At 42.9% G+C, this 10,452-nt stretch overlaps 2 long non-coding RNA genes across 2 annotated transcripts; one reads left to right on the top strand and one right to left on the bottom strand.

The window, feature by feature from the left end:
• The first annotated feature begins 3,243 nt into the window (after window positions 1–3,243).
• Window positions 3,244–4,527, top strand: LOC134460095 (uncharacterized). Its single transcript, XR_010036976.1, has 3 exons — window positions 3,244–3,577; window positions 3,969–4,090; window positions 4,406–4,527. It is a non-coding gene; the product is annotated as an uncharacterized LOC134460095 (long non-coding RNA).
• A 786-nt stretch (window positions 4,528–5,313) lies between these two features.
• Window positions 5,314–7,129, bottom strand: LOC134460093 (uncharacterized). Its single transcript, XR_010036975.1, has 3 exons — window positions 6,800–7,129; window positions 6,177–6,394; window positions 5,314–5,653 (listed from the first exon to the last, which is right to left on the bottom strand). It is a non-coding gene; the product is annotated as an uncharacterized LOC134460093 (long non-coding RNA).
• Window positions 7,130–10,452: the final 3,323 nt, after the last annotated feature.

Raw genomic sequence — 10,452 nt, 5'->3', positions numbered from 1 at the left:
GAGAGAGATCTGACTTACTTACTTTCTCCTCACATCTCTTCTTTCTCCTTTATTTATCTCCCTCTGTGAATACCAGGACGATTCAGTTGAGGGGATGTGTGGGTGAAGCTGAGAGAGAGAGAGAAAGATAGACAGACAGACAGAGAGAGGGAGAGAGAGAGTGAGAGAGAGAGAGAGAGAGAGAGAGAGAGAGAGAGAGAGAGAGAGAGAGAGAGAGAGAGAGAGAGACTACAGACTGAGTAGGTTGCAGAGAGAGAGAAGGGAAAGGTGAGGTGGGGTGGAGTGGAGTGTCGGGTGAGATAGAGAGAATTATCCTCAACTGAATCGTCCTGGTATTCACAGAGGGAGATAAAGAAAGGGGAAAGAAGAGATGTGAGGAGAAAGTAAGTCGGATCTCCCTTTCTCTCTCTCTCTCTCTCTCTCTCTCTCTCTCTCTCTCTCTCTCTCTCTATCTCTCCTTCTCTTTCCCTCTCTCTTTCTCTCTTTCTATCTCTCTCTTTCCCACACACTCTCTCTCTCTCTCTCTCTCTCTCTCTCTCACACACACACAGACACACACACACTATAAAGGTCTACCCTTCATCCATCACCTGTGCTGTGCAGGCTTAACTCAGCTGAGTCAGACTCCTGTCAAAGAACCACCTTACATCACTCACTCTTGCACACACACACACACACGCACGCACACACACACGCATGCACACACGCACGCACACACACACAGACACACACACACGCACACTCACACATGCGTAGACATGTGCACGCCCACACACACACGCACACACACACACACACACACACACACACAGACACACACACACACACACACACACACACACACACACACACACACACACACACTCACACATACACACACACACACACACACACACATACACACACACACACACACACACACACACACACACACACACACACACACACAATTCAAAGGTTATAATTTCAAAGATGAAGCTTCACTCTCCAAGTGCAGCTCTGCACAAGCCAGCAGCATGCCGTAGTTACTGTCTCCTTTCCGGTGTTGACAGATGTACGATAATTATCGTATTTGTACCAGAATTTTGTCAATTTTGTCCTCGATTCGATCAAACATGATGTATGATAATTTCAGAGTTGTCATTCAGTTCATTTAGATGCATTGAAAGGAGAATCTGGGTCTTGTACGTTAATTTCCTCCCAAAAAATCCCCAAAAACTACAATTTTGAGGTTTTGGTACAGTAATTCAGCATTTCTCATCTGGCAACACTGCTCCTTACCGGCGCTTCAGTGCACATAATCATTTTTAACAGTCGGTTGCTAAGTTGTTCGAAGGTAAGCAAGCTTAACCCAAATGCCCTGTGCTGCCGTCATTTTGCCTGCCGTCGGTCCTCCTCATTGTTAGCAGATTGTGTTTTTCAAAAGTGAAGACATTTTTCCTCCAAATTGTTTTCAAGTGAACGTACTTCCCCAGATTTTTTTTTTCCCCCCGCATGGTTTCAAGAGAACTTCCCAAAAATGAAAGGCGGCAGATCGCGCTTTGGGAAAAGGGTTTGATTTACTTTGGAGCGAGTGGGGCCCAGTGGTCCTGGCCAAGTTTTTACTGGAAGGGGATTAGGAAGGAGCTTGCTCATACCCTTGGCTACGCAACACTGGTCTGCAGGGCCGGATTAATGCACAGGCTAGATATGGCTGCAGCCGAGGGCCCCCAACTGCCGGGGGGGCCCTGATTGGCCACAAGTGACTGTGACAGGATGCAATAATGACAAATGAATCTGTTGTGTTGAGTACACTTGATAGACATGTTATCAAATATGAGCTGATGATTATGACACTTTCTGTGTAAAATTGTCATGAAATTTGTCTTCCAGGAGGGGCCCACAGCAACCTGTAGCCAAGGGGCCCCAGACCATCTTAATACAGCCCTGCTTATCTGTGTCTCCAAGACGACACATTGTATCGGATTGGATGGTGGATGGAAGGAATGGAGAGAGATAGAGATAGAGATAGAGATAGAGATAGAGAGAGAGAGAGAGAGAGAGAAAGAGAGAGAGAGAGAGAGAGAGAGAGAGAGAGGCAATGATAATATAATAAAAAGAGGGAACTTTTTATTGTATGATGGATGTAGATGGAGATCAAGGGAAAGGCATTTAAGATGGAGAGTAAATGAATCTGAATATGTGGCCAATTTGATTAAACCATCTTTGATTAAACCATCATTTCAACATTTTCCACTCAGATGTCTTCACTCCGCATAGTTCCATTCAGACTACTTACAAATGTTATAAATATGAACTAATATATAAAATAAAGTATAAATGTGATAAAAGTGTGTGTGTGTGTGGTCCAAACGTGGCTCTAATGGATGGGCACTGGACCGCTACGCTGAGTTTGATTCCGCCCGAACCTGATTGCAGGTTCTTTGTGTATGCTAGAACTTCACTGTGATGTTATTTAATGTGAACAGAAGTGATCGATCAGTTTGTGTGTATGTTCGTTTGTTCGTACTTTCTAAAGTTCTAAAGAAGACTCATTCTAAAGAAGACTCGTTCTAACGAAGACTCAGTCTCAGGACAAAAAGTACAACATACTTTATATCAGGGCTTCGAACCGGTTCAAGGAACGAAAACGAAAACCAGGAACTTTTTGTATTTTACAGGGAACAGAAACGAAACCGGAAACGTTATTATTTTTTATGTTCTGGAACAGGAACACTTATTTAAAAATAATGGTAACCGGTTAATACCGGTTAATACCGTTCCTCAAACTAAAAAAAAAAAGTCATTATTTTCCTGCGCACGTTACCATGACGGCTGAGGTTCACGTCCTATGTGACATCAGACATTCTCTGACTGAATGGAGAGACAGCTGTAGATTACAAAGTCTTCACTCCACATCTTAAAGGAATAGGTCGGTATTTTGCATTTGGGACCTTAATTATGGTGTATCATACACTGAGCTACCCACCTGTGTCACTTTTGTTTGATTTGAAGCCTTCCGTGAGATTTTGGGTTTGGGCGATATCCACAAACCACCATACAACGGGAGTCAGCGGGGCACAGACTTTAAATCCGTCGTACACGCATAAACAGTATTTTCTTATTTTGTTTAGGGTCATACAATTACGTTTCCGCCTCATTTCAATGTTTAAATCTCCCGGGTTCAGTGAACGAATTAAAAATCTGTATTGACTGAGGTGTGCCACGTCATCTTTCTGCGACGCTCATTCTGACAGCCAGGAGCCAGCCAACTCTGCTACGGCAGTCGGCAACATGATAAAGTAACAAGAAGCAAACGTTGAAGCTCTCGGTTTTTAACAGTTCTTCGGCTAGAACTTTGCTATGGGTTGAATGTGCGCATATACTGGATGCTGAAACTAAACGACAAGCTTTATGAAACCGTGGCATTTTGCGTTGAGATGGAAAAGGAACGCGCCACACTCTCCTGGATACGAGGCTACGTGTGTGCGGCTTTTGCGCCAAAGGTCTTTCTACCAGCAAAGCAAAATAGCAGGACAGAAGTGACAGCGTCAGAAAGAAAACAATGCTGTTCCGATTGCTGATGGAGACAACAGAGGTAAGGACATATTATGTATCTAGAGTTTTTGAATGGCTAATCTTGGTGTCGCCTCAAACTAGCTCTCTTCTCGGTGCCTTCATATGGCTGTTCATGCTACCAACAGATAGTCAAATGAATCAAAGCTACGTTTGGTCTCAAACAAAATTATACACGGAAAATACGAATAGTATTCCTTCAGTAGGCAACACAATCATATGATAAGCCCTGCACCAAATCATGGGGTATACTTATAAGTACAGTTGACTTTTACTTTTACTACTAGTAAAAACATTCAGCTGTCTAGCCTACTGAGAAATGGTAGGCTATATTGATTCTCATGTCATATCACTTGGAGGTTTTACAGTGTGATACTGATCTGATGTAGTGACACACTTCTTTATTTATTTAGGAAGGTGCCAAGTAACTCTGGAGGATATTCTCGCCATGACGAATCGAGCTGGTATCAACATTCTTCGAAGTTGAATCGGAGAGTATAGCCAAAACTCACAGGAACACACAGCTTTCAATTGAGTAAGTCGCAGAGGAATTTGTAAATTCTGTTTGATTTACTATGCCCAGACAGCTTTGTCGATATTGGGGTCAGTCAGTGACGTTAGTAGTAATTTCACAGCTAGTGCCACGATTGTATAGATTATTTGTTCTGTTGTGTTTCATGTCAGTGGATTATCCAAGAAGCATTTTCATTGCAGTATACTAATCAATTATTTATGAACATAAGCTGTGGTTGTACCAGCCCCCCCCCCCCCAAAAAAAAAAAAAAAAACCCGTCATTGACTGAAGTGCCCCTACCTCTTACTTGCTGCATTGTGATCATCTGTCTTGTAGGAAATGCTGTACACAGCGCCCAGCGCCCTGGGAGCTGAACGTCTGCGGCCAGGTTACAGTACAGAAGGGTCATCCAAGGTGCATCATGACCCTCATCCATCTCCCACCATACCATATGCTGGATGGAGTCAGAGTCTCTACATTGACTTATCATCTTTTGTTATTATATTGAGTAATTACAATGAAGTTATAAATCTAGTTGGTAATACTACACATAATTTGACATTACACATCTTAGGTGGATTATGGGGACCCCTTATTGGACCAAATGTAGCTGGTTCGAATCCCTCCTGACCTCTCCCTACATCTCCATCCATGGCTGAAGTGCCCTTGAGCAAGGCACCTAACCCCACATTGCTCTAGGGACTGTAACCAATACCACTTTTGGTAAATGAAAGCGTCAGCTAAGTGCAATGCATTTTTTAAAAAAATGCAATGAAATGAAAATGTAATATTGCATGTCTTTTGATAACATTTGTAAATTAATTTCATGCATCATTCCATTGTAACAATCATAGGGACACTTTCTCAACTTCCACCTGCACAATATCTTGGACTCACAGGAAGAGATTATCTACATAATTCAAAAGACACCACACACTGCTTACCATTCTTTTTCTTACTTTATTTTGACACACAGGGCAAAATGCGTTTTTAGCTCAGAAAAATGAAGGAAGAAAAAGAACAATAAGCAGTGTGAAATGTCTTTTGAATTTTGTTCATTGTTCACCTTCTCCTGCCTCACATCAGCACCTGCATTGCTGAGGGCTTGTGCACAAGGACTCTCTTGAACTTAGGTCATCAATATAATTTGATGGCCATTGAAAATACATTTTACACATTTATCCATTTGTCATTACTGCCTCAAGTGTCATTACTTTACCTTCTTTACATAAAGGAAAAGAGAGAAGATTTTACTGGGACTTTAATGTCAGCAGGTGTGACCAATAACAATGTGTACATCATAATTGTAATCATTCAGTCATTAACAATGTAGGAAGAAGTGAAGAATCTTGTAATAATGTAAGAAATGTCTTATTGGGTAACCAAGATGTCACTATCAAACATCAGAAAGTATTTTAGATAAATAGGGTTTAGGACCTTTCGAAATGATTGCTCCGTCATGACACTGAAACATACATGTCTGTTCTTGGTGGAGTGTTTGTTACACTCAGTTTATTCTATAGAGGGGTTGTCTCCTTTCCAGCACTCAGTCCATTAGGTCCTTTCAGAAGGTCTGGCGTCTATCTGGAAAATAGAAATGACAATTGTAATGTATTATGTATGGCCATTGAACAGGAATGGTAAAGGCTAATCACATGAGTGCACAGTAGGTGATGGCAGTAATGTAACAGAATGTGAAACTCATAAAGAAGATGGTCTGCTCTCCAGATACACCGTGATAAGTCAAAAGGTTTTAGTTGAAGGCCATTGGACTTTTTTTATAATATTAGACAGGAAAGCAATGGGCATTTTGCCAGAGTAATACTGGATGGAAAAACCCTTTGAAAAATATCGACACGAAAGTAAGTATAATTAATATTATATTAGTAACTAATATTATAATTAGTATGAATGGTGTACTGTATGGGAAATACTACAAACGTGGCTCATAACTGTTTTTTCCCCTGAGCCACACATATCCCATGTGTTGCAACAACATTTCAGTTTTTACACATAAAATGTGATAACTCGCCTATGGAATACACCCTGGTGTGTTGTTTAGACTTCTAAAACAAATGCAGTGGAGTGGTAGGCCTGATGTGTTTACCTTTGTGGTAGACCATGCCGGTGCCAAACCGAAGTATTATCCAGACGACCGTCTTCAGGTGGTAGTGTTCGTCTGCGAAGGGTTAGTGAGAAACCGGGTCAGGAAATGACTGCACAGTAGATACTGATGGCTGGTCAACGGTGGGCTGCTATTCACATGGGTCGAGTGAGGACGTCATGGAAAGTCCAGCTCTTGAGTCTTGACCTTCTCCTGTCTTTCTAAATAATAAATAAAGAAGTGTGTCAATACACCAGTATCACTGTAAAACCTACAACTAGTATGACCTGAAGATCAAGCAATGTAGGCCTACCAGTTATTGGCTAGACAGTCGAATTACGTGCCGTCAGTTTTACTAGCAGTAAAAGTGAAAACCACAGTCGACCTACTCCCATGATTTGGTGCAGGGCTTTGACAGGCTTATCATATGTTGTGATTGTCTTGCCTACTGAAGGACTACTATTTTCCGTGTACAATTTTGTTTGAGACCAAACGTAGCTTTGATTCATTTGACTATCTGTAGCTGGTAGCATGAACAGCCATATGAAGGCACCGAGAAGAGAGCTAGTTTGAGGCGACACCAAGATTAGCCATTCATAAACTCTAGATACATGATATGTCCTTACCTCTGTTGTCTCCATCAGCAATCGGAACAGCAATGTTTTGTTTCTGACGCTGTCACTTCTGTCCTGCTATTTTGTTTTGCTGGTAGAAAGACCTTTGGCGCAAAAGCCGCACACACGTAGCCTCGTATCCAGGAGAGTGTGGCGCGTTCCTTTTTCCATCTCAACGCAAAATGCCACGGTTTCATAAAGCTTGTCGTTTAGTTTCAGCATCCAGTATATGCGCACATTCAACCCATAGCAAAGTTCTAGCCGAAGAACTGTTAAAAACCGAGAGCTTCAACGTTTGCTTCTTGTTACTTTATCATGTTGCCGACTGCCGTAGCAGAGTTGGCTGGCTCCTGGCTGTCAGAATGAGCGTCGCAGAAAGATGACGTGGCACACCTCAGTCAATACAGATTTTTAATTCGTTCTGTGTCCCGCTGACTCCCGTTGTATGGTGGTTTGTGGATATCGCCCAAACCCAAAATCTCACGGAAGGCTTCAAATCAAACAAAAGTGACACAGGTGGGTAGCTCAGTGTATGATACACCATAATTAAGGTCCCAAATGCAAAATACCGACCTATTCCTTTAATTAAGAGAAACCACTGTCATACAAAAGGACAGAGTTTGCATTGCATCATTGTAAGACATTGCAGGGAAGCGCATGTAAAGTGCACCCACAATGTTCGGCGTTATTGGGCATCCATGGCCGCTTCAAATATGCACAAACTCACAATGTCCATCATAGTGCTCCCCGTGACCCAAGTCAGCGTTGAGCGCACATTTTCATCATTGAGGTTTATTCTCTGCTTCTCCGCTTAGGTCGTCCCTGAATGACAAAATTCTGGAGGATATTCTTTTCATCCGCTTGAATAAACAGTTTTGAATGTAGGCTGACTCATTTGCACTTCCGTCTTTCTTGGTTAACGTCAGTTAGGCCTATGGGGAGTAATCAGCTGACAGGAACGAAATTAACCGTTCCGGGAGCAATATTTTTTGGTTCTAACCGGTTCGGGAACGTCAATTTATTGGTGGAACTCAGAACCGGAAACGTTATAATTCCGTTTCTGTTCGGAACGGAACGTTTGGAAAAAAATAACGGTTCAAAGCCCTGCTTTATATGCCCTCCTGAACTTACCAACTAAGCCTGACCCTCTGCTGAATATAAACCAACCGTCAACTGCTATTTAACTACCCAGATCCCCATCCTGCCTCTGACACACTTGACACATACACACACACGCATACGCACACACACACACACACACACACACACACACACACACACACACACACACGCACACACACACACTACCCAACCCGTCCCTGACACCAGTCCCTGACACATACCAACCCGTCATCACATACTGTTTACCGTACACACACCTTTCCATCTGTGGAGATGTCACCGGGGAGTCATACTTACCACAAACCCCCCCCCACCCCCCCCCCCCCGCCATCCACTAAAATTACACCTGTGACTGGCTTTATCACCAGAAATGCATGGTGTGCACCTGGAATTGAAACTGGAGTTGGCATTCAGATAGGACCTGCCATCCTGATGAGACTGTATAAACAACGAGAACTAAACAGTTATGGATACTCAAAATATTTTACGGATGCCCTATAATCCTTTATGAATGTGTGTTTACGAAGTGTTATAAGGTGAATAAGGTCATCAGTGACAGAATGGATGACAGGAGATTCGACTGACCATTAGCTCGTTCAAAAAGTGGAGAATCCCAAGAAAGTCGACCTAAAACTTCGGGAAAGTGGGAGTGACGCAATGTCAGATCGATAATTATAGAGGTTGATCTCAGGCGGAAGTATAGAACAACGAGTTCTACCATAGAAGACTCGATTGATAAATAAAATGAAGTGAGGAACCGTCTCGTCTTCCTAACAGAACTTCACGCCACAGCTTGCATTTCTACCATAGAAGACTCAATAGACAAAATGAAATAAAAGGTATTTATTAATACACAGGGAGGCAACATTTCTCTTTGGCGCAGGTCCCCGACCTGCAGAATATAGTTTGTAAAACGGGGGGCTCATATCCTGCCGATGATGAGGCAGGGGCGAAGCCTACCCCCCATTACAGGACAGGGACCAACTGGTGACGGCGGCTCGTGGGGATAAGGCTGAAGAAGGCTGAAGCGGACCAGGGAACCAGGACATCGGGAGACGTAGGTTGAAAGAGATGGAGTCCAAGGAGACGAAGGTTGCAGGAGATGCGGTCCGAGGAGGCGTAGGTTGAAGGAGACGGGGTCCAAGGAGATGGAGGTTGGAGGAGATGGGGTCCAAGGAGACGGAGGTTGAAGGAGACGGGGTCCAAGGAGACGGAGGTTGAAGGAGACGGGGTCCAAGGAGACGGAGGTTGAAGGGGATGGAGGTGGGGCGTCGGCGTCTGCTCACTCTGATCAGCAAAGAGCGGAAACAGACAGAGACCTTTAAAACCAAGGCGTAGACATTCTATTGGCTGAAAGCTGAGGTTAAGCGAGAGACGTGGCGGGGTTCCCCATCCGGGAGCTATGATTGGATAATTAAGGCCAGTGATGAGTGTGAGGTACTGTCTCGTCTTCCTAGCAGAACTTAACGCCACAGGCATACATTTCCCGAGCTTATGTTTTGTGTGACGACACACGCATCATCAACATGGCGCCCATGCATGCAACTGACATGTAAACAGTATCATAAATGCTAAAATATCGTCTTGTAATCACTATCAACAACACCAGTTAATGTAATTAAATTGCAGATGCACATTTGACAGCAATGCTGATCTCTGACTGTTTAATTTAGCTTACTTCAGCTAAAATGATATGTTGTGGGTGTGGAGGCCCAAGTGGAGGTAAAAAAAAGAAAAGAGAACTAAAACAAAACACGCATGATTCCCGATTGTTCCGGGATCAGTGCCGTTCATGCGCCAAAGTCCAGAACTCGGTTGTCACATGAGCAGTGTCGTCAGCTGTCTCGAGAGGTCCCGAGATCGTGAAGGCACCACATGCCCATTGCAGCTGTAGCAGTCATCAACACGGCATCATCGTCTCTGTGTTGTCTTGTCTTGTGATGGATGATGGGTAAGTACAGTTCCCCAGAACACTTTTGCTCTCTACACTAGATGGATTTTGGAGAGGAATAGGACAATCTTAGAGCCTTATAACTTGCTGACTGACTATCGTTTAGGGCTTTTTACCACATACTGTGCCTGCGTTACATCACTTCAAAAGAAACGAGATGAGAGATGAAGCATCACTTCAAAAGAATGAACTTTTTTTGAAAAAAAAGGGCTTAGGCAGCCCTTGAGGTCTATCATAAATGGTCTGCCATGATTTCATGTTCCATTTTCGTTAAAAAAAAAAGCTGTGTTCTATTTTTCATTTTTTAGAAAACTAATTTCTCACAAATACAATGGGCTATGATTAAGCCAATGCTTAACATTCTCTGTGTTTGAGAAGTCAAACCAATTTCAGAGAAAATAGGCAAAGCAAATGCCAGACAATAATATGCAGTATGTGAAAACAACAACATTAATAGCACAACGGAACTAAAATTGTCAGTAGGGTGAAGAAATTATATGAACAATGTTGAAACTTCTAGGACAAAATGTCTGGTAATTATGATGAGAGTTATGATACTTTTATATCCCAGAGTGGTGATGGTATAGAGAAG

The sequence above is a fragment of the Engraulis encrasicolus genome, chromosome 12 (assembly GCF_034702125.1).
Source record: "Engraulis encrasicolus isolate BLACKSEA-1 chromosome 12, IST_EnEncr_1.0, whole genome shotgun sequence".
In the NCBI taxonomy this organism is placed as follows: Eukaryota; Metazoa; Chordata; class Actinopteri; order Clupeiformes; family Engraulidae; genus Engraulis; species Engraulis encrasicolus.
The sequence above is the reverse complement of the archived record's forward strand: the minus strand, read 5'-3'. Positions and strand labels throughout refer to the sequence as shown.